The sequence below is a fragment of the Stenella coeruleoalba genome (assembly GCF_951394435.1).
Source record: "Stenella coeruleoalba genome assembly, chromosome: 2".
NCBI classification, from domain to species: domain Eukaryota; kingdom Metazoa; phylum Chordata; class Mammalia; order Artiodactyla; family Delphinidae; genus Stenella; species Stenella coeruleoalba.
Window position 1 is genome coordinate 175,171,025 of NC_137147.1, and position 23,167 is coordinate 175,194,191.

The window sequence follows — 23,167 nt, forward strand, 5'->3', positions numbered from 1 at the left end:
ACCACTGAGGACTAGACTTTGTGACAGAAGGCAGTCTTGAAGGAGGGGACTTGGTTCATCTTTTCTAATTTTTATTTTATATTGGAAGATAGTTGAAATGCAATGCTGTGTTAGTTTCAGGTGTACTACAAAGTGAATCGGTTGTACGTATACATATATCTACTCTTTTTAAAATTCTTTTCCCATTTAGGTTATTACAGAATATTGAGTAGAGTTCCCTGCGCTATACAGGAGGTCCTTGTTGGTTATCTATTTTAAATATAGTAGTGTGTATATGTCAATCCCAAACTCCCAATTTATCCCTCCCCCCACCACCTTTCCCCTTTGGTAACCATAAGTTTGTTTTCTAAGTCTCTGGTTCATCTTGGTTTACCCAAAGCACAAGTCAGTGAGGGCTCCAAAGAGCTGCCGTGTTTGTGCAGAAAATGACAAGAGTTTGTGCTGGAGAAGACAGCAGTGGAGCATGAAGTCAGATACCCTGGTTAACTGCAAACACTTGGCCACATTTTGAGTTCCAACCTGCATTCTACACCTTCTTGTTTTCAAATATTTGGAACAGTCCTCAAACTTCTATTTTTAATTTTAGCAAAAAGAAGCCTAGAAAACTTCTATGAGCTTCTGACATTTTTCTAGACCTCAAAAGGCCTTTAAGAATATTTTGGTGAGTCAGACAAAAATGATTCAGAAACATATGGATTGCATTTACTTGGATAGATCAGAATTTAACACAAAGTAGGTTAAAATACTTGGCTACATCCTGTGCTCTGGGGTAGCCAAATGTTTGGGAAAAGTGTGGCAACATGAACACCACCAGGCTGCCTCCTACACTGCCCTGTTTTCATTTGCATCTCTCTCTTTTTATTTTTTCCTCTCAGGCTGCCAGGAACGCATACTAGGCTTCAGGGACAGCTTAAGGAATAATAGCCTGCAGCTAGAGAGACCCCCACTACCATTTTCCAGGAAGAATCTGGATTCCCCAGAGATGCTACGTTCAACAAATATGAACAAACACAGCAAAAACCCACACTGTGTCCTCAGCCACATCGAGGCAGTCTTCTTTAGTATTTCGTACTTCATCCAATTCCAGCTTTCTGCTTGTCTGAGAAACAGACCAGAGCAGTGGCCACAGGACCAGCTCTATAATTTGAAGAGCTCAGTGCAAAATGAGGATGCGGGCCCCTTGCCCAGGAAGTATTAAGAGTGTCAAGATGGCAAAAATGGCATTAAAAAAAGCATCGAGAGAGTATGGCCCATAAAGCCAGCCCTGCGTGGCAATGCCCTGAGGCATTTCCTCCCTTCACATTTCTTATTGTAAAGAAAAACAAGATGATGGCAGAATAATCAGTGTGAACTCAGATTAGTTAGGAAATGAGATAATGATTTAACGATCGGGATTTCCCAAGCACTGTTAACTAAAACCAAGGACAGGATCAGAGATCAACAAAAATTTCAAATGGCATCACAGCAAGAGTGAAAAGGCTGACTTTAGACTGAACCAGCAAAGTTTCAAAGAACAAAGAAGAGTTCAGAGATTGCAGGAGAGGGGTGAGGCAATGGTTCTTGCGGCCTCTGTGCTGTCTCCTCCAGGGGCTCTGATGCAGCTGTTGATGCAGAGAACAGAATCCTCTCTGAAACTAATGGCACCATTTTATACCACCACCAAGGAAGGTGTTATTATACCAAGGATTTATTTATTTATTTATTTATTTAATTTAGTCTAATTGACGTATAGTTGATTTACAATGTTGTGTTAGTTACTGCTGTAGAGCAAAGTTTTACATATATATATACTTTTTTTATATTCTTTTCCACTATGGTTTATCATAGGATATTGAATATAGTTCTCTGTGCTATACAGTATGTTTACCCATTCTATTAATGTATATAAAAGCTTACATCTGCTCACCCCAACCTCCCACTCCATCCCTCCCTCAGCCCCCTCCCCCTTGGCAACCATAAGTCTGTTCTCTATGTCTGTAGTTCTGTTTCTGTTGCATAGATAAGTTCATTTGTGTCATGCTTTAGATTCCACATATAAGTTATACCATATGGTATTTGTCTTTCTCTCTTTGACTCACTTCACTCAGTATGATAATCTCTAGTTGCATCCATGTTGCTGCAAGTGGCATTATTTCATTTTTTTATGGCATTGCATATATATGTACCACATCTTCTTTATCCATTCATCTGTCAATGGACATTTGGTTGTTTCCATGTCTTGGCTATTGTGAATAGTGCTGCTATGATCACAGGGGTGCAAGTATTGTTTAGAATTTTAGTTTTGTCTGGATATATGCCCAGCAGTGGGATTGCTGGATCATATGGTAGTTCTATTTTCAGTCTTCTGAGGAACCTCCATACTGTTTTCCACAGTGCCTGCACCAACTTACGTTCCCACCAACCCTGTAGGAGGGCTTCCTGTTTCTCCCCAGCCTCTCCAGCATTTGTTATATGTCGACTTTTTAATGATGGCTGTTCTGACTGGTATGAGGTGGTACCTCACTGTAGTTTTGATTTGCATTTCTCTAATAATTAGCAATGTTGAGCATCTTTTCATGTGCCTGGTGGCCATCTGTATGTCTTCTTACACCAAGGAAGATTTTAGAGGAATGTGGAATAGCTCCAGGAGATCTCCTATGTGCTTTTGCAATCTGTAATTTTACCATCTGCCTTATTCAGTGTGGCCTAATAAAGATTTCCACCTCTTCTTTCACAGTTTCCAGAGAGGAATAAATATGCTAAGTAACGACTTGGGCACAGAAGTCCTCTTTCCACAAGCCTGTTAAAGATTAGGCTTCAAGAATCATAGTACCTAAACGCAGGCGTTGCCCATAGCATTTCTTTAAAAAATACTCTGTATGGGGCACACGTTTATGTATTTATTTTCGAAAGAAATATCTTTTTTTCCCCTGTGGATAAAATTCTGAGCATGTGAGGCACAAAATTAAAATCCCTTGGTTATTTCAATCTTTCCTTTTATGAGGAGCCCATTATATCTTTTCTAATTCCTGTGTAAGATTTGTTCATATTATATTACAAAGAGCATTTTATAAGTTCAGTAGTTTTCAGTTTCTCATTAGTCTTTTTTGTTTGTTTGCCTATGGTGTCTATTAAGACTTGCTTTTAGAAAAACGAGACAAGACAGAGTCCATAAAGGCACACAGTTCTCTCTCATTTTTAAAATAGAGTTGATTCTATTTTTTTAGTGAATCAGCACAAGGTCTGTTATTAAGCATTCCATTGTATCATGTGTTTTATTTTTTTTGCTGGTAGAATTTTATAATAGTTTACTTCTTCTTTAAAAAAATTTTTATGGACTTCCCTGGTGGTCCAGTGGTAAAGAATCCGCCTTGCAATGCAGGGGACGCGGGTTCAATCACTGGTCGGGGAACTAAGATCCCACATGCCGCGGGGCAACTAAGCCCACGCGCCATGACTACTGAGCCCACGCACTCTGGAGCCCACTCGCCACAACTAGAGGGAGAAAACCCGCACGCCACAACTAGAGAGAAGCCCATGTGCCACAACGAAGAGCCTACATGCCACAACAAAGACCCAACGCAGCCAAAAATAAAAATAAAACAATTTTTTAAATTAAAAAAAGATTTTAGTGTTTTATCTTATTTGTGAAGATGGATGAATCTGTTTCTATGTGCATATCAAAAAAGTATGAAAAAATAAGAAACCAGTGCTTCATATACTGCAGATAAAAAATGTTAATTCGATAAGCACTCTAAAAAACATTCAATATGCCAAAGACTTGGCTTTACATGAAATATCAGTTTAATTCCATTCAGCAAAAGTGGATAAAGCATCTACAAGGCATCTTTAGCAAGCTGGGTACTGCAGATGTAAAGATGAATTGAACTTGACCCTGGCATTGTACAAATTTGCTATGTGTAAGCAATTGCAGGCAGTAAAAGATCCAAACACTGCAGGCTGAACGATGGACTTGAAAGAAAGAAGCCTGTCGTGGCACAGTGGATCAGATGACGTCATAACCTTTCATTTCAAATCTATGGCATTTCAAACACAGCAGAGCGTTGTCTAAAAATACGAAGGCTTAATTCCCTTCACAGGCTCCATGTGGGAACACTTCCTAGCAGACTGGAAAGTATTTCAAATGACATAATCTACACTTGTCCGATTGAGTGAGCAAAGGCCATCCAAGGACACATTTATTTTCTTCGACTTTCTTCTCCAGAGATTTTTTGATTCCATGCAAATTTTCAAGATTTGGTGGTTGATGACTGATCTCAGAGCAGCAGCGATCGATCAGGCAAGTCTGGCTGCAGGCACCGTGGACACATTCTACTTAGACTGAAGTCATCCTATGAACCCCTCTAAGTCAGACGCGGTTAGAGCCATGTCTGGGATATCTACGAATTTCCACAAAGGAAACATTAAGTTGGAAGTAAAAGTTCTTATTTCTTCTTATTTCTAAGTAAAAGATTCTTCTTTCTTCATATTTGAATAAATTTAGGTGATATAAATGAAAGAGACTTTCTTCATGACCATGCGATTTATTGTGTTTGAAGGTGTGTTTGCGAGGTTGCAGATGTGTGGGTGTTTTCACTTGTGGGTCTGTGTATGTGTGTACCTGTGTCTTTGGGAAGGAAGGAGAAAAGTTAGGGTGAGGGAGTGCAGCACGCAGGGACCTACAGAAGCAAAGGTGAAGAGGTGGGACTGTCTAAAGGAAGTCAAGCTGCAGACTGCTTGCTGCAGGTCCACTCCTTCATGCTGGAGGCATCCTTTCATTGGCCCTGTCATCTGCATGCCCAGCAGAGCAGCCGCAGGGTGGACACTAGACTGGGCAGGCTTGAGTGGAGTAAACGGAGTAGACAGCATATGACTTGCTGTCTTTGTCAGCCCTGGGCAACCATAACAAAGACCACAGCCTGTGTGGCTTAAAAACAGACCTTTATTTCTCACAGCTGGAGGCTGGGAAATCCAAGATCAAGGTACTAGCAGATTCAGTTCTTGGTGAGGGCTCCTTCGCGGGCTTGTGGGCAGCTACCACATCCTCACGTGGCCTTTCCTCAATGCTAACCCATCGGGGGGTCCCACCCTCATGACTTCATCTCACCCTAATCACCTCCCAAAGGTGCCACCTCCAAATACCGTCACATCTGGAGGTTAGGGCTCTGACCTATGGATTCTGGGGGACACAAACGTCCAGCCCCTAACACTTGGCTTCTTCCTGCCACTGTATTTTTCCACCATCCTCAGGCTCCTGGAGCTTTCTCATTATCTAGACTTAACCTGGAAATCAGCCTCACTCTTCCACAAAGCGCTAGCCTTCACCTGACCATTTCTAAGACAGTTTCAGTTACTAGAAAGAGAAACCAGCATGAGCTAGCTTAATCCAAAAATGCTTACAATTTTGTCAATTATACCTCAATAAAGTGGAAAAGGTCATTGACAACTATTAAAATAAATAAATAAAAGTAAGCATCCTTATTTTTTAAAGAAAAGCAGGGAGAGGGAATATAAGACTACAGTGAAGTCTCGTGGAACAGGAATGCATTCAATCATTCATTCATGCATTCAAAAACTATGTATTGAGTAACTAGCATGTGCCAAGTTCAGTGGTAGATTCTGGGAACTCAGCAGTGAAAGAGACAGGCGTCTGCCCTGCTTATACCCTGGTAGAGAGACAGACGTGAACCAAGTAATCACACAGATACATGTATCATTATAAATTGTGCTGAGTGCTCCAAGGAAAAGGTATAGGGTGTTTCAGAAAGTTTAACAAGAGGGCCTGACTTAGAAGAGGTTTGGGAAAGAATTTGCTGAGGAGTACACGGCTTCCCATGTACTTAGTAGATAGTAGATAAATTCTACTAAGTAGATAATTAGTAGAATTCTACTAATTCTACTTAGTGGATAAATTCTACTAAGTGTTAAAAGAAGAAATTATACCAGATCAACCCACACACTTAACAGAAAACAGAAGAAGAGAGAGCACTTCTCAACTAATTTACGAGGTCAGCATTACCATGATCCCAAAATTATATAAAACTTTCCTCCCAAATATAACTAGATACTCTCATGAATATATGTGGTAGGCAGAATAACGTCCCCCTACCAAATATGTCCATGTCCTAACCCCCAGAACCTTGAATGTTACCTCACATGGGAAAAAGGATTTTGCAGATGTGATTAAATGAAGGATCTTGAGATGCGAGATTATCCCAGATTATCCAGTTGGCCCGATGCAGTCACAATTGTCCTTATAAGAGGGATGCAGGCAGGAGAAGTCAGAATTAGAGAACATGGCGATGTGATGACAGAAGCAGAGATCAGAGTGATGCTTTGAAGATGGAGGAAGGGACCACAAGAAGCTGAAAAAAATCAAGGCAGTGGGTTCTCCCTTCAGAGGCTCCGAAAGGAACCAGCCCCGCCAACACACTGACTTTACCCCAGTGAAATGGCTTTTGGACTTCTGACCTCCAGAACTGTAAGAAGATACATTTGTGTTTTAAGCCATGAAATGTATGGTGACTTGTTACAGCTGGAACAGGAAACTAACACAACATAGTTGCAAGAATCCTTAACAAAATTTTAGCAAACAAAATCCATCAGTATATAAGGATAATACATCATGAACAGGTGAGATACATTCCAGGAATTCAAGACTGGTAATCAACGTAACGAGTTTAAAAGGAAAAGCCATATGATCACCTCAAAGTAACGCAGAACAAGCATTGGACAAAATTCAACACCTATTCATGATTAAAAAGAAACTTTCTGCCAATTGTGACTAGAAGAAAATGCCTTGCATCTACTAAAAATCCGCATCTAGCATCATACACAGTTATGAAAGAAGGAATACGTTCATTTAGGAATAAAGCAAGAATGTCCATCCTCACCACTTCTATTCAATATTGTGCCTAGCCAGTATAATAAGGCAAGGAAAAAAGGGACTGAGTTGGGAAAAAAGAAAGAAAACTGATTTTTTTCACAAATGCATGATCTACTTCTAAAGAATACACCAAAAACCTACTAGAACTCATAAGGAAATTTATAAGGTTGCAAAATACAAGATCAACAACAAAAATCAATTCCATTTCTCTATATATACAACAAACAGTTGGGAAGTGAAATACACTGAAAACTGAAAAACTCTGTTGAGAAAAATTAAAGAAAATCCAAGTAATGAAGAGATATGCTATTTCATAGATGGGAAGACTGAATAAATTTGGCCCTCTGTATCCATGGGTTCTACATCTGTGGATTCAACAAACTGCAGATCAAAAATATTTGAAAAATTAAAATTCCAGAAAGTTCCAAAAAGCAAAGTTTGAATTTGCTGGGCACTGGCAACTATTTACATAATATTTATATTGATTAGATGATATAAATAATCTAGAGATGATGTGGTATATATACCACAATGAAACACTACTCAGCCATAAAAAAGAATGAAATTGTGCCATTTGCAGCAACATGGATGCACCTAGAGATTATCATACTATGTGAAGTAAGTCAGAAAGAGAGAGACAAATACCATATGATATCACTTATATTTGGAATCTGAAATCTGATGCAAATGAACTTATCTACAAAACAGAAACAGATTTACAGACACAGAGAACAGACTTGTGGTTGCCAAGGGGAGGGGGAGGGGAGGGATGGATTGGGAGTCGGGGATTAGCAGATGCAAACTATTATGTACAGAATGGATGAACAACAAGGTGCTACTGTATAGCCCAGGGAACTATATCCAATATCCTATGATAAATCATAATGGAACAGAATATAAAATGAATGTATATGTATGTATAACTGAGTCACTTTGCTGTACAGCAGAAATTAACACAAAGTTGTAAATCAACTATACTTCAATTTTAGAAAAGATTTTAAAAATTAACCAATATAGTCACATATCCTAATAGATTTTTCTAAGAATGCATCTGTGAAACACGGAACACCAAAAAGTTAGTCACAGAAGAAGAAAAACAGCAGGATACTATTCATTAATGGTCAAAAACACAAAAACGAAGCCATCTAGTCTAAAGATTTATACTTACGTAGTAAAACTATAATAAAAAGCGAGGGAAGGATGAGCACAAAAATCGAATAGCATTTATCCCTGGGGGCTAAAGGCGAGGAATACGATCATAAAATCCTTGTAGTTTCTTACACTGGAGGATGAGTATGTGCTCATCACTTATCCTTCATACCTTAACCACAGACACATGATATCAATCTTTTCTTATATCTGAACATCATAATAATTTTTAAATTAGCAAGCAAATATATTCTTTAAAATGGAGGAAATAAATCTCCACGGAACTCAGATTCATCAAAAAAAGTTTCGCTTCTGTACAGAACATACCTTCAGAACATTGTGTTACAAAGTGCTGTGAGGCTTGGGGCTAAATTTTCTGTGGACCACTTTTAATTTCTCATGGTCTCAACCTTTGCTTGAGGGCTACTGGTTGCAGTCAGTAGAAAAGCCCACTATATCCCCTGGTTAACAATTTCTTTTAATCAAAGTATACATTTTACATCTTTTTGTAAGAGTGGACACTGTTTGGTTGTCCCTTTGGGTTAGAAAAGCAGTTTATTTCTCAGTGGTAAACAGATGTGTCAGGCATGTCAACAGCATGGACCACTCAAGTGCCCATGTGGAAAGGAAGAAGGGACAGGGAGATTGCTGTAATATTTATTTGATCATCCTGTTTAATTATTCATACGTTGAAGACCCAAATCCATACAGACTTTTTAAAATAATGTGATTGTGCTATAGAAAAAATATGTCTTTGCAGCTGACCCTGTCATTACACAGAAGCCAATCATTTAGAGGTGCTCTGCACCCTTCCTTCTTTCTTCCAGAAAATGCAATCCTTGTTTTGTCCATTGTGACTACAACCGTGAGAGAGAGGAAATGTAAATCTAATGACATATTGTATATAAAATTATTTTGAAAACATAAAGGGATAGCTATGGAAGCTATTACCGGTTATTATGATCCCTTCCTGATTCCCCAGATAAGTGAGGCAGAAACAAGGGAAGTGAAATTAGGAGTTTGGGAGTAACATACACACTACTATCTATGAAATAGATAACCAACAAGGACTTACTGTGTAGCACAGGCAACTCAATATTTTGTAATAATCTATTAGGGAAAAGGATCTGAAGAATATATATATATAAAACTGAATCACTGTGCTGTGCACCTGAAACTAACACATTGTAAATCGACTACACTTCGATTTAAAGAAAATGAGTAAGTAAAATTTAAAAAAAGAAACAAGGTGAGTTGCCATGATTAGACTTTGCCTCAGGGTTAGAAAACTGCAAGCCTCCTTCCAAATCTGAAGGTAAGCAGAATAATGGGTTTTCGATCTTAAAAACAAAACGTAAAACTCTTTGCACAACAAAGTCTTGCAAATTGTTAACAAATAAAACGGAAGTTGAATGATTCTGGCTGGAACCGAGGATCTGGGGACAGTCAGCCCAGCCCCGTCCCTGACAAGGGGGTACTGGGCACCACCCCTGAAGCCCTGGCAACCCAGGCACTTCTCCTGACCCTGAAGGCAGCTGAGACGGAGGGGGAGAGGTAAGCGGGGGCTCTCCTATATCAGTCTGGACCCCAAATGGTACGGTGTTTTGTGGGTCCCAAACACGCAGTCACTTTCTCCAAGGCCAGAGGCTGAGTCAGGGGAGAGTCCGGGGGTTCTGACCACCTAGAACAGTGCCTGGCGCATGGCAGGCTCCCAGTGACCATCCACCACCAATAAACAAACGAGCGAATGAGTGACTGCTGAAGAAGCAGTGGTGCTGACCCACTCCCCGAATTGACACCTGAGCCCTAGCCCCTCTCAGAGCCAATCCTCCCGTTAAAATGCAGGAAGGGACATCAGAGCACCACGCCCTCTGTGTCCTTTCGTGCGGTGGGGCGGAAGCAGGTGTCCTCCCACTTCTGGATGCTTTCCTCTGAGGATGCTGGATGTGCTCATTTTCTTGCACTGCCCTGTGGCCGACCGCTTGCTCCCACGTCGTGAGTTTTGAGTGGTGGCTCCAGAGCCACAGAAAGAAGGGGGTCTGGTGCTGCTGGCCCACGACCCACAGCGGGCTGCTGGGATGAACGAAGCTCCCCCTTCCCTACAAGTGAAATAGGACAGCGAGGCTGGGCACGGGGGCAGGGACGCGTGGCAGGAGCTGGCTTTAAAGCCACCACTACTGACAAAGAAATGCAGTCGTGACCTGGGCAGGAGAGAGGATGCCGCAGAGAGAGGAGTGGTGGGGAGAGCAGAGGGAGGATGAGAAGCAGGAGGGCACCTGTCTGGTTTGGATCAGGCTGAAGGCACCATCTGGGCGGCGGTTCAAACCCTGAGATAGGAAAGGATTTTGACGTCTTTTAAGTCGGTTCTAGCCTCAGAAGCTGCCTCACTGGGGAAGTTCACCTCTCTCTTCTGCCTTTGAATTCCCCACTCGTGCTGGTTGCCTTCCCTGCTCAATTTACGACACCCCACCTCCAATACAGACACATATGCAAACATATACACAAGACAGACATATAACACACAACAAACATACATGTATAAACACACAGTGCATACAAACACAACAAACGTACACATACACACATATGCAAACACAGACACATAACACAAACACACATGATAAACACACCTGTTTACTTACTTATTTTCTTTAAATTGAAGTATAGTCGATTTACATTGTGTCAGTTTCAGGTGCACAGCACAGTGATTCATTTCTATATACATGTATTCTTCAGATCCTTTTCCCTAATAGATTATTACAAAATACTGAGTTGCCTGTGCTACACAGTAAGTCCTTGTTGGTTATCTATTTCATAGATAGTAGTGTGTATGTTACTCCCAAACTCCTAATTTCACTTCCCTTGTTTCTGCCTCACTTATCTGGGGAATCAGGAAGGGATCATAATAACCGGTAATAGCTTCCATAGCTATTCCTTTATGTTTTCAAAATAATTTTATATACGATATGTCATTAGATGTACGCATACCTGTGTGTGCATGTTTATGTATGTATGTGTGTATATGCACTTCTGTGTATGTGTGTGCACGCGGGCATGAGTGTCTATGCATGCTTGTGCAGTGTATGTGCACTTGTGTTTGTGCGTGTGTTTTGTGTGTGTGTCTCTGTGTGTCTGTGTGTGAATGTGTCTCTGTGTTTATACATGTATGATATCATCTGAAGGAAGAATCCTGCTATAAAAATTGTTGGAAAGCCAGTGATATATTTTATCCCTTGTCTTATATGAGGAGAGGCAGGACAAACAGGATCTGGCTCTGTAAGCAAATCCAGTCATTGGGAGCAGTTTTCTAGAGGGTTCTGCAGCCAGTGGGAAAAGGGCAGGGTCTTGGGAGGCAGGGAAGGGAACACCAATGCCCCGCTGACCATCACAGTTCTAAAGGGAACACAGGCCCAGAGAAGCTGCCCCAGACCCACAGTGGGTTAGTGGCAACTGAGCTAGGACAGGCAGGCAGACCTCTGGTCATCAGCCCAGTGTGGCTCCTGCTATCCAGAGCAACTTTCTGTGTCATGAAGTGAAAAGAAGTGAAATTAAAATCAAGGCACTGAGCTCCCCTGACCAGGCTCTGCCACAGCCTCTACTGATGACCTTGGACAAGGCATGTGCTTTGGAAATCCATCATGCAAGAAATGCCACGGCCTGCCGGAGAGGGTGTGGAGAAAAGGGAACCCTCTTGCACTGCTGGTGGGAATGGAAATTAATACAGCCACTGTGGAGAACAGTATGGAGGTTCCTTAAAACACTAAAAATAGAATTACCATATGACCCAGCAATCCCACTCCTGGGCATATACCCTAAGAAAACCATAATTCAAAAAGACACATGCACCCCAATGTTCATTGCAGCACTATTTACAATAGCCAGGTCATGGAAGCAACCTAAATGCCCATCAACAGACGAATGGATAAAGAAGATGTGGTACATATCTACAATGGAATATTACTCAGCCATAAAAAGGAACGAAATTGGGTCATTTGTAGAGACGTGGATGAATCTAGAGACTGTCATACAGAGTGAAGTAAGTCAGAAAGAGAAAAACAAATGTATATTAACGCACATATGTGGAACCTAGAAAAATGGTACAGATGAACTGGTTTGCAAGGCAGAAATTGAGACACAGATGTAGAGAACAAACATATGGACACCAAGGGGGGAAAGTGGCAGGGGGTGGTGGTGTGGTGAATTGGGAGATTTGGATTGACATGTATACACTAATATGTATTAAATGGATAACTAATAAGAACCTGCTGTATAAAAAAATAAATAAAATTTTTTTAAAAATGCAAGGGTGCATAAAGCTTACATGAAGTACCCATGATTTCATCGTCTCCCCAAAACAGCTCTACTTCTTTGTGTATACATCCTTTCAGATTTTTCTTCTATTCATGTGAATTTATGCCTTGTTTTTTCCCCTACAAAAAAGGGATTATATAGCACATGTTTAGTAAAAAAAAAAAAAAAAGAAAAAGAAAGAAATAAAGAAATGCCACGGCCTCTGCCTGGGCCGCGCTGGGAGAGACAAGGAACAGTGATGAGGGCTGGACCCTGGAACGCCAGGCATCCCGGGAAGCCCTCCAGCCACCGAGTCTCTCTTTGCCAATGAGGACTAGAGAGGTAAGCAGAAGGGAATGAAATCGTGGGCACAGGGCTTTTAAAATCGGAGTGCACCCTGATGCAGGCGAACATCTGGAACTACTCCGTCTGACGGCTCCCATTCATATTGAAATGCTCTTTGGAAGCCTCCTGGGAAAGGAGCAAGAGAGCACAGATCCCATTGCTTTTCTGAAGGGCACCAGTCACGTGGCCACGGCCGCATTCAGGACTCGGGGAGACTCGAGGGAGAAGCTGCCAGACTACAGCCAGGAGACGGGCACCAGGAGGGACAGCACTGGAGGGTGGGCTCCAGACCTGCGAGGACCAGCAGTTCCTGCTGCAGGGTCGGATAGCTGCACGTTTCTGCAAGGGCTTCTTCGTCCTAACGTAACAGAATAACTCTCCCCTTTTGGAAACAGAGCTGAAGGAGAAAGAGAAGTGAAAGGATTTACCCACAAAGACGAGCTGGGATGAGCTGGCATGAAGCAGAAGTGTGGGGAAATTAGTGAGTAGCTGACGCGTGTGACCTCAGAGTACAGAGTGGCCCAATACACCCAATTAAACACGGGGAGAGAACACTTAGCCATCAGCTGGCCTCAGCCTGGGAATATGGCCCAGAATAATCTCCCTGTCTTTGGATTGAAGTTGTTGGCAGGCATGCCCAGGGCAGGGTGGGCAGGGTCTGAGGGATGGAGAGAGGAAGGTGTTTCCCCACAGAGCGATCCTCCCTCTGTTCCTGAGTTTCCTTCCAGCTCAGGCAGGGATGGAGCACATCTCTGTTTGAGAGGCATCTCCTGGGTTGATTCCCTCTCCAAGGGGGACTGTTATGGACTGAATGCTTGTGTCCCCTCAAATTCATATGTTGAAGCTTTAACCCACAACATGATGGTGTTATGGAAACAAGGCCTTCGGGAGAAAACAGGTTTAGATGAGGTCATGAGGGTGGGGCCCCCATGACGGGATGAGTGCCCTTATCTGAAGAAGAAGAGGCAAAAGAGATTTCTCTCTCTGTCTCCTCACGCACAAAGAAGAGGCGACATGAGCTCACAGCAAGATGGCAACCGTCTACAAGCTGAGAATCGGGCCCTTGCCGAGAACCAAATCTGCTGGCATGTGATCTTGGACTTCCAGCCTCCAGAACTGTGAGAAATAAATGGTACGTGTCCACTGTTTAAGCCCCGCAGTGTATGGATTTTGTGGTAGCAGCCCAAGCTGACTAACACAGGGACCTCTCTGCCATCTGGACTCCCAGGACTGTTTTGACAAGGCTCAGTCTAATAGAGCCATTCAAAAAATATACCCCAAGCTTTTAAATCCACAGATGTTTAAGAAAACCTTCCTTTAAGCATTGCACCTTCAGCCCTTGCACCACGAGGGGCACAAGGTGGGCACGAGACAAATGTTTGTTGAATGAATGCTGAATGCAATACAGAGGCATCTAATGTCACCAGTCCTCCTAAGATATGGTACATGAGGGTATTTATGGTCGTTAGTTCCAAAACTGGATCCCAAATGAGTGGAAGAATCAAATAATAAGGTCACTGTCCATTTGATAACTGCCACCGTGACCCCAAATTGGACACCTTCTTAGAATTCTATGTGTGTTCCATGGCAATACATGGCACCTCGAGAGAGAAGGAAGCCAGGCAGCCCTGCCTCATCTGGGTCGGGAAGGTAAGGTACCTGACGGACCCCTGCCATGAAAATTACATTTAAATCTTCACTGTGTAGTTAGTTCAGAGCCAATTATTTCTCTGTCCAGAAGCACAAATGCATTCTTCGAAACCCTACAGAGGAAAAGCATTCATAATGTGCCCTTTCATTTCCAACAAAAGATAATTTGCACATGCTCTTTCCAAGGGAGCACGTCATTTAAACTAAAATAAGCTTCATTTAAAAAAAAAAAAAGGAAAATGAAAGAAAGAAAATTAATGAGACATGCAGAAGAAAAACATCACCAGAAAACGTCCCCATATGCCAGAATGATCATATCCATGGGAACTAGCTCCGAGTATCATCATTGTATTCCCCTCACAGATCACTATTTAAAATTTAGAAGACTTAATAAAAATCCCTCATCAAACGATCGTGAGCACTCACCACGGCCTGAGTTTCCATCCACATTTGTGAGTCTCAGATTGAAAACGAACCTGTAAGGCAACAGGAGCTGTGTTGGTTTATTTATGGCCCAGGTCTTTTTAATAGAATGGATTATTTCCTTGGCATGATTATGATCTGCTGCCTTTGGGGCCACATTTATTCGGTCTGCATAGCCTGATGATGAAAGAGAACTGCCTCCAGAATGTATTTCCTTCCTATCCCAATATCCAAAATGTTAAAAGAAAATTGCTGGCTTTGTGGGTGTAAAGAGTTGGCCCGAAGTGAAAAATGAATTTGTGATATCAAAATGTAGCTTTCACAAACTATGCAACTAAAGAAAAACGCCATCCTAACTCCATATTGCCAAAGAAGGAACAGATAAGAATCAGCAAATTATTCTCCATGATATGGCAGGCTTCATCCAATCAACGGAAGGCCTTAAGGGCAAAGACCTGCTTTTCTTCTTTTCATTCCCATTGACAACCTGATATTTCATGCAGCACAAGTGAGACAAGAAGTCACACTGCACCCTCCCCAGAATCGCGGGCAGTCCTGGTCTCTAGGGCCGTAACACTTGTAAACTTTGTGAAGCCCTGGCTGAGATCTCACCAGTGTGGTTTTCTGAGGAGTGTGCTGAGCTGCCCTCAGAGATGAAAAGCCACAAGCAGACCTGCGCTCACATCCTTCCTTCCCTGAGAACATGCTGTTTCCTGACCATCTGAAGGTCAGGCTTGCCTGATGGGCATGGAGGGAAATAAAGCAGTGGTATTTTGAGGAGTTGAAACACATCAGAACTGAGATCAGCTGGGGTGATGACTGGCTTTCAGAATGGGAGCTGTGGTTTTGGCCTCACACTTTCTGCTTTTTGTTAGCCAGGGCTGTTACCTGGTATTCTTGCCTAAATAAATGTGAGGCTGGAAAAGGACTGAGCCCTACAAGAAATTTCGCACACAACTTAAAGCAGAGCTGACAGACGCAGAAGCACCAACACAGCACCATCAAGCATGGTATCTCACTAGGTTTCATCTTAAGGCAGAAAAAAACCCTTGAAATTCAAGGTATAAGTTGATAAATTATTTCCGGCAGACAATGCAATGGATTTCGCATCTTGGTGCTGGAGTAATGACGGTGCCGTTGGCTTGTCTGTGGCGTCCTCCCCAGGTGCCGCTCCTGGACTCAAGAGGAGGTAGAAGGACCCATCTGCAGCAGGCACTCCCAGCTCTTCCCCTGGCCATGATGGGAGAAAAGACAGCTAACAAGATAGAGAAGAGTTACTGGGTCAAGAGCTGGGCGAGGAGAGATGAGCTGGTACTGAGGACTGCTTTCCCCTAGAAGTGCCTGGCAACTTCTACGGCCATAGCTGAGAGACCGAATACTGCTTTTGACCAAGAAAAAGGTTTATGGTCCAGACTCCGACCAGGAAAAAGTTCCAGAGAATGCCCGCCCTTTCTTCAGATTAAGACTTTACAGAGCTGTGGCCTAGGAGAGGGGTGATCAGGAGGTATACAGGTCCTCCTACACCTCTGAATGATCTCAGTCCCTCAAACTGTATCAAGGAAATCTCAAATGGTTAGTGCCACCCAAGCTACTGGCAAAGGAAAAGAAAATCATTCTTGAATGCAAATCAAAACTACAATGAGGGCTTCCCTGGTGGTGCAGTGGTTAAGAGTCCGCCTGCCGATGCAGGGGACACGGGTTCGTGCCCCGGTCCGAGAAGATCCCACATGCCGCGGAGCGGCTGGGCCCGTGAGCCATGGCCGCTGAGCCTGCGCGTCCGTAGCCTGTGCTCCACAACGGGAGAGGCCACAGCAGTGAGAGACCCGCGTACCGCAAGAAAAAAAAAAAAATGGCCATCATTAAAAATTCTACAAATAACAAATGCTGGAGAGGGTGTGGAGAAAAGGGAACCCTCCTACACTGTTGGCTTGAATGTAAATTGGTGCAGCCACTATGGAGAGCAGTACGGAGGTTCCCAAAAACACTAAAAATACGACTACCATATGATCCTGCAATCCCACTCCTGGGCATATATCCGGAAAAAACTATAATTCAAAAAGATACTTGCACCCCTATGTTCATTGCAGCACTATTCACAATAGCCAAGACACGGAAACAACCTAGATATTCCATCAACAGATGAATGGATAAAGAAGATATGGTACATACATAAAATGGAATACTACTCAGCCATAAAAAACAATGGAGTAACGCCATTTGCAGCACCATGGATGCAACAAGAGATTATCATACTAAGTGAAGTAAGTCAGAGAAAGACAAATACCATATGATATCACTTATATATGGAACCTAAAATATGACACAAATGAACTTATCTATGAAACAGAAACTCACAGGCATAGAGAACAGACTTGTGGCTGCCAAAGTGGAGGGAGGGTGGGGAAGGGATGGATTGGGAGTTTGGGATTAGCAGATGCAGACTATTACATAGAATGGATAAACAACAAGGTCCTACATAGGGAAATATATTCAATATCCTGTGATAAACCATAATGGAAAAGAGTATGAAAAAGAATGTATATATTTATATATATATATGTATAACTGAATCACTTTGCTGTACAGTAGAAATTAACACGACATGATAAATCAATTAGACTTCAATAAATTTTTTCTTGGTCTAATATCATTTCTACAAGTAATTCTGTAAATTCAAAATCAAAAATAACCTTGCACATGAAGTATATAAGGTCACATGAATGAAACTGAGCAGAAATAGGAGAGAAACAGACCTACAGGATTCTAGATATTGTATTTATCAGACATGGACTTTATGATAAAAATTTTCAGGGAGATAAACAACAAGATTGAGAATTTCAGCAAAGAGGGTGAAACTATTTGAAATGAGAAAAGGAACAAATTAAAATTCTAGAACTGAAAAAATATAAAAAATGAAATAAATAACTTGAAGGATGGGTTTAACAGCAGATTAGACAGGTAAAGGAAGACTTGATGAATAAAATATAGCTAAGAATAAAAGATCCAGAATGAACCACAGAAGAAGTAAGATAGAAAACGTAGAAAAGAAGGTAGAAAACATAAAGGGTGCTGGGTGACGGTCTGACACAGTGTAACTGGAGCCACAGAATGAGACTGGAAAGAAAATGGAGAGAAGAAATCTTTGATTAAATACTGCCCAAAATGAATAAAAGATATCAAGCCATAAAGTCAAGCCCTACAAATTCCAAACAGGATTCGCAAGAAGAAATCCTCACCTGGGCACATATTAGTAAAACTAATACTTAAAAAAAAAGAAAGACAAATTTAAATCTTAAAATCTGCCCCAAAACAGACAACTTATCTTTAAAGGAGCAATTGTTTTCAGACTGACTGATAGAAGAAAATGGAAGACAGGAAACAAGGGAATGAAATAACTGCCAACTATATCCAGTGACAGTATCCATCAAGAATTAAGCTGAGGGCTTCCCTGGTGGCGCGGTGGTTGAGAGTCCGCCTGCCGATGCCGGGGACGCGGGTTCGTGCCCCGGTCCGGGAAGATCCCATGTGCCGCGGAGCGGCTGGGCCCGTGAGCCATGGCCGCTGAGCCTGCGCGTCCGGAGCCTGTGCTCCGCAACGGGAGAGGCCACAACGGTGAGAGGCCCGCATACCGCAAAAAAAAAAGAATTAAGCTGAGATAAAGGTATTTTCAAGCAAACAAAAGCAGAGAATTTATCACCAGCAGACTTACCCTGCAAGAAATACTTAAGGGAGTTCTTCAGACAGCAGAAAAATTATCCCACATAAAGTCATAGTCGTAGGAAGAATCATTGTGCACTGAAAAGGGTAAATATGTGAGTAAATATGAATGCTTTGACAATTTAAAAGGAAAAAAATATGTTTTGTATACAACAAGGATGGCATATGAATTTAGGAAAGTGTTATAAGGACCTTGTTTTATTCAAAAAGAGCTAAAAGTACCAACAATTAACTAGGCTTTGAAAAGTCAAGGATTATGTGGTAAAAGTTAAGATAACCACCAAAATGACAATAAAAAGAATTGTAAAAGTTTAAAAACCACAAAGAATGTCAGCTTTCAAGCTCACAGCAGGATGTCTTCTAAGCATCTTCCCTAAGGAATTTATCTGAAACTCAAGCAAAGATCAATGTACAAACTTGTTCATTGCAGTGACATTGGTGCCAAACACTGGAATCAAATGTTCAGCTATAAGAGAATCTTTATCTGTGATGAACTGTTCTACAGCCATCTAAAATGAAGCCCTCTATAACAAAAAAGAAACAAACTCACGGAGATAGAGAACAGACTAGTGGTTACCAGTGGGGAGAGGGAAGGGGGGAGGGAGGAGGGGCAAGAGAAGGGTAGCAGATTAAGAGGTACAAACTACTATGTATAAAATAAATAAGCCACAAGGATATATTGTACAACACAGGGAAATACAGCCAATGTTTTATAATAACTATAAATGTTTAAAACTTTAAACACAATTTAAAAATTGTGACTCACTATGCTGTACACTTGAAACTTACATAATATTGTACATCAATTAAACCTCAATAAAAACACAATAATGATAAAATAATAATAAAATGATGCCCTCAAATAATATTTAATGGCACTGAGGAAATGCTATGGAAGTAATATCAAGTGAAGAGAGCAGAAATAAATATTGTCAGTAGAGCATGACCAAATTTAGTTTTTAGAGTACACAGGCACAGAGAAGACACTATAAAAAGATAAAAAGAAACCAACAAGGACCTACTGTAGAGCACAGGGAACTATACTCAATATTTTTTAATAACCTGTAATGGAAAAGAATCTGCAAAACAATATATGTATATCTATAACTGAATCACTGTGCTGTACACCTGAAACTAACATGACATTGTAAATCAACTACACTTCAATTAAAAAAAAGCAAAAAATAAAAAAATTTAAAAATAAACAAACAAACAGAATATAACTTTCATCCCTGGGGGTGGAATTGCAAGTGATTCTTACTTTCTTATTTTTGCGGATTTTCTACCGTAAGTGTATATTGCTTTTTTTCTTTTTGAGTTCTTAAGCAATAAACTGATTGTTTTCCTTTAAAAATAAAAGGAGTTAAGATACCTCTTCCTCTTAGGCAAAAGGGAACTAAGGGTATGTGAAAATAATATAGACTTCTCTCATTCCTTTTTAAAATTATTTTGAATAGGGGTATCCAATATCAACTATAGCTTTTCAACCAAAGTAGCTCTAGTTACTGTTTAACTAGTCAATTTAGCGCGTTCATTCACTCAAAGTCTCAAACATCCTTTTCCTTATACTATTTTACCTCTTGTACTATAAGTGAACCCAGAAAAAAATATGATAGTTACTTATTGGCATATTGGGATTCTGGGTACTTCTTTTCTGAAATCCCTGTTATTGCTATTATAACATGGTTCATGTGATTTTTTTTTATCTAGGCTTGGTTTAGCCAGTTCCATGGTAACCTCTGGAAAGGTGAAGTGCAGACTTCCCTGAGCACCCATCAATCATCCTCACGGAGCAAGATCTTGGAAGTGGAAGCATGACTCGCTGGGACCAGCCATCTGTGACCTGGACTCGGGTCCTTCATGGCTCGTGAAAACCAATGGTATGACATGACGTCATCCTGGATGGAGACAGTGAGTGCGTGCTGACACCCCGGAATGCTGCCCAGACCTGAGAAGGAAACAGGCATCGGTCTGCCCAGGTGCTAATGTCTTCTGCATTTTCAATCTCTGCTTCAAGTTCATTTCCAGGAAGGATCACTGAAGATTGTAAGAAAGATACTTTGGCATGGCTCGGAGTCTTTTAACTTCCTGTACTTTTTTTTCTCAACTTCCCTACCCATATATTTTTTAGAAAGACTACTTCCTGAAGTTAGATATGTTAAAAATATTGATTAAAAAGCAATGTACTGCAGCAACATGGATGCAACTAGAGATTATCATACTAAGTGAAGTAAGTCAGAAAGAGAAAGACAAACACCAAATATCACTTATTTGTAGAATCTAAACATGACACAAATGAAACTATCTATGAAACTGAAAGAGAATCATGGACATAGAGAACAGACTTGTGGTTGCCAAGGGGGAGGAGGGTGGGGGAGGGATGGAGTGGGAGTTTGGGGTTAGCAGATGTAAACTATTACATTTGTAATGGATAAACAACAAGGTCCTACTGTATAGCACAGGGAACTATATAAAATATCCTATGATAAACCATATTTAAAAAAAGAATGTATGTATATGTAGGTGTAACTGAATCGCTTTGCTGTACAGCAGTAATTAACACAACATTGTAAATCAATTGTACTTCAGTTAAAGAGCAATATAAATCAGAATATGTCAAGGAGGCATTCCGTCCTCACATTTCCCCAGAACTGCCTGCAGGGACATTATATCTGTGGTCTTTCCCAGCGGCTTTCCTAGGACACAGACAGCACTTGTAACACAGCCAGCTGGAGACAGAACAGCATTGGTGGGTTCAGCTGACTATTGGACAGATCAAGCAACACAGCCAAGGTCAAGGTCTCACACAAATCATTAACACGGCCTGGGAGCCAGCCAGGAGAAGTGCCCCAGTGCCCCAGTTTCCAGACAGCCAATATCATTTCTCCACCTTCCAAGAAGGGGGCTCATGGGTAACCATGAAAACCTTTGCAAAAGGACTACAAATATTTCACTCAAAGAAAATGTAACTCAGGTCCCAGCTGGAGCTTCAGCTGGGACTTATGTTTGCTGAACTTGTCTGGATAACTGGTGGGACAGACTCACTATTTGCACGGGGAGCTGGGCATCTCCTGGGAGAGAATTCCTTCTGGCGGGGAGAAGGAACCAGGCACGGAGAGCAGGGGTGGAAGCACACAAGGTTCTCAGGTGGGTCTTGGGGAGAGAGAAGGCTGCCAGTAAAATTAGATAGGCTGTTTCTTCAAAATATTTGTAAAGCTCCCTGGTGTAAGCATTACAGATTGCACACACACATGCACAACACACGCAACAGAGTAACAAAGGAAGAGCTCTTGGTTTCTCCCCCTCTTGCATAGACCATCACAGAGCTTTGGCACCCAGAAACTTTGGCCCCTGCGAACTAGGGGTGGTGTTCAGAGAAACAGGTGATAGTATCAGTGAAAAAAGTCCATAAAGTCCAGCAAAAACAGTGGGACATCCAATGTGCCCAGGAGGATGCTGCATGCCCACGTCAGAAACAGTACCCCAAGGAGCAGATTTATTTAAGGGCAAGTGAGGCGTCCCCCAGGGAGCTCCTGAGACACATGGCAAGAACTTCACACTGAGATGGAGGTCAGTGGGGAGCAGAGAGCCAAGGGGACATCGGTAGGAGACAATAAAATGTGAGTTATAACTCATAATGTGACCCCATTAGACACACCGCCTGGCAAGGCCCAGGGAAGTGCAAGCGATGAGAATGTATCTGGGGCTGTAATTATCAGCCCATTTATTTTCACTGGTGACAGGGACAGAAGCACAGTAATTGGGAGAGAGTTGTGCAGAGACTCAGACAAATTGTGTTCCACTCTATTCCATATTTTATCAAGAACGCTTACAGCCAGATGAACTCTGGAACAGACTACGGCTCGTTACTTTTGACACGTTGTGCCAGAAAGCACGTATCGCCAAGTGATTCATCACCATTTATACCCAGATAATAAATCTTTATTTTCCAAAAGCTATTCTTTGGATTCAGGGAAGACCCTAGTGTTTATTCTTGTTCGTTGGCAGGACAAAGAAAAGCCTCTTGACACCCTTCCCTATGGACTTTATTGCTTCTCCGGGAAACATTTTACACACTTTCTTGTGACTTGTTCTCCATCCAACTAAAAAAATACTGTAATCATGTTAAGGATTTTTCATAAGTCAGTTTTCAAATACCTTTGGGGTGACTGTGTCGGCCTGACCCCCTGCTAAACCGTAGTTCATTGATTCATCTTTTATATAGAGTTACATACTGTGCCTAAACCCAAAATAAACCCTCTGAACTTGCTAGGGAAGCGGAATGACTACTTTAAATTTTTTATTTTTTAAAGAAATTATTTTAAAACCATAAATTATCATAAGCCCATAAAGGGAACTTTTGTTTATCACTTACCAGCTACCAAGCCCTTTACAGAAATGTAATAAGCTTCACTTAATCCCCCTGAAAAGCTTGCCAAATGGTCATTGTTAAAGCATCAGGACTCTTACCTCTATAGCTGGAGACTTTTGGGGACCTGGGGTAATTTAAAGATTGAAACCAATCTGGCCTCAAATGTTCCAGGGAAAATTCTGTTGATGTAATGACAGCTGGACATCATGGAAACCACACTGTGGATATTTATGTTCATAGGGACATTCCGGCCAAGACTTGTCCATGTAAAGCAAACCCCACTCTCATTTCATAATGCCCTCATGGTTTAAGACTGACCCCAACACAGTCCCATAACCTATGTACAAGACCAGGGA

The 23,167-nt window shown here is 41.6% G+C and overlaps 1 protein-coding gene across 9 annotated transcripts in view; it reads right to left on the reverse strand.

Moving 5' to 3' along the window:
* Nucleotides 1-23,167, reverse strand: part of FRMD4A (FERM domain containing 4A) — a gene marked incomplete at its 3' end in the record, with an annotated part of 767,390 nt that overhangs the window by 717,470 nt on the left and 26,753 nt on the right. Inside the window, exon 3 of one of the 9 annotated variants that reach the window (XM_079914364.1) lies at nt 18,432-18,517. The exons of 7 other annotated variants lie outside the window; for them this stretch is intronic. Of the gene's footprint in view, nt 1-10,656; nt 10,732-18,431; nt 18,518-23,167 lie in introns of those variants that run through there. One more of the 9 variants, XM_079914367.1, reaches the window with a different exon arrangement.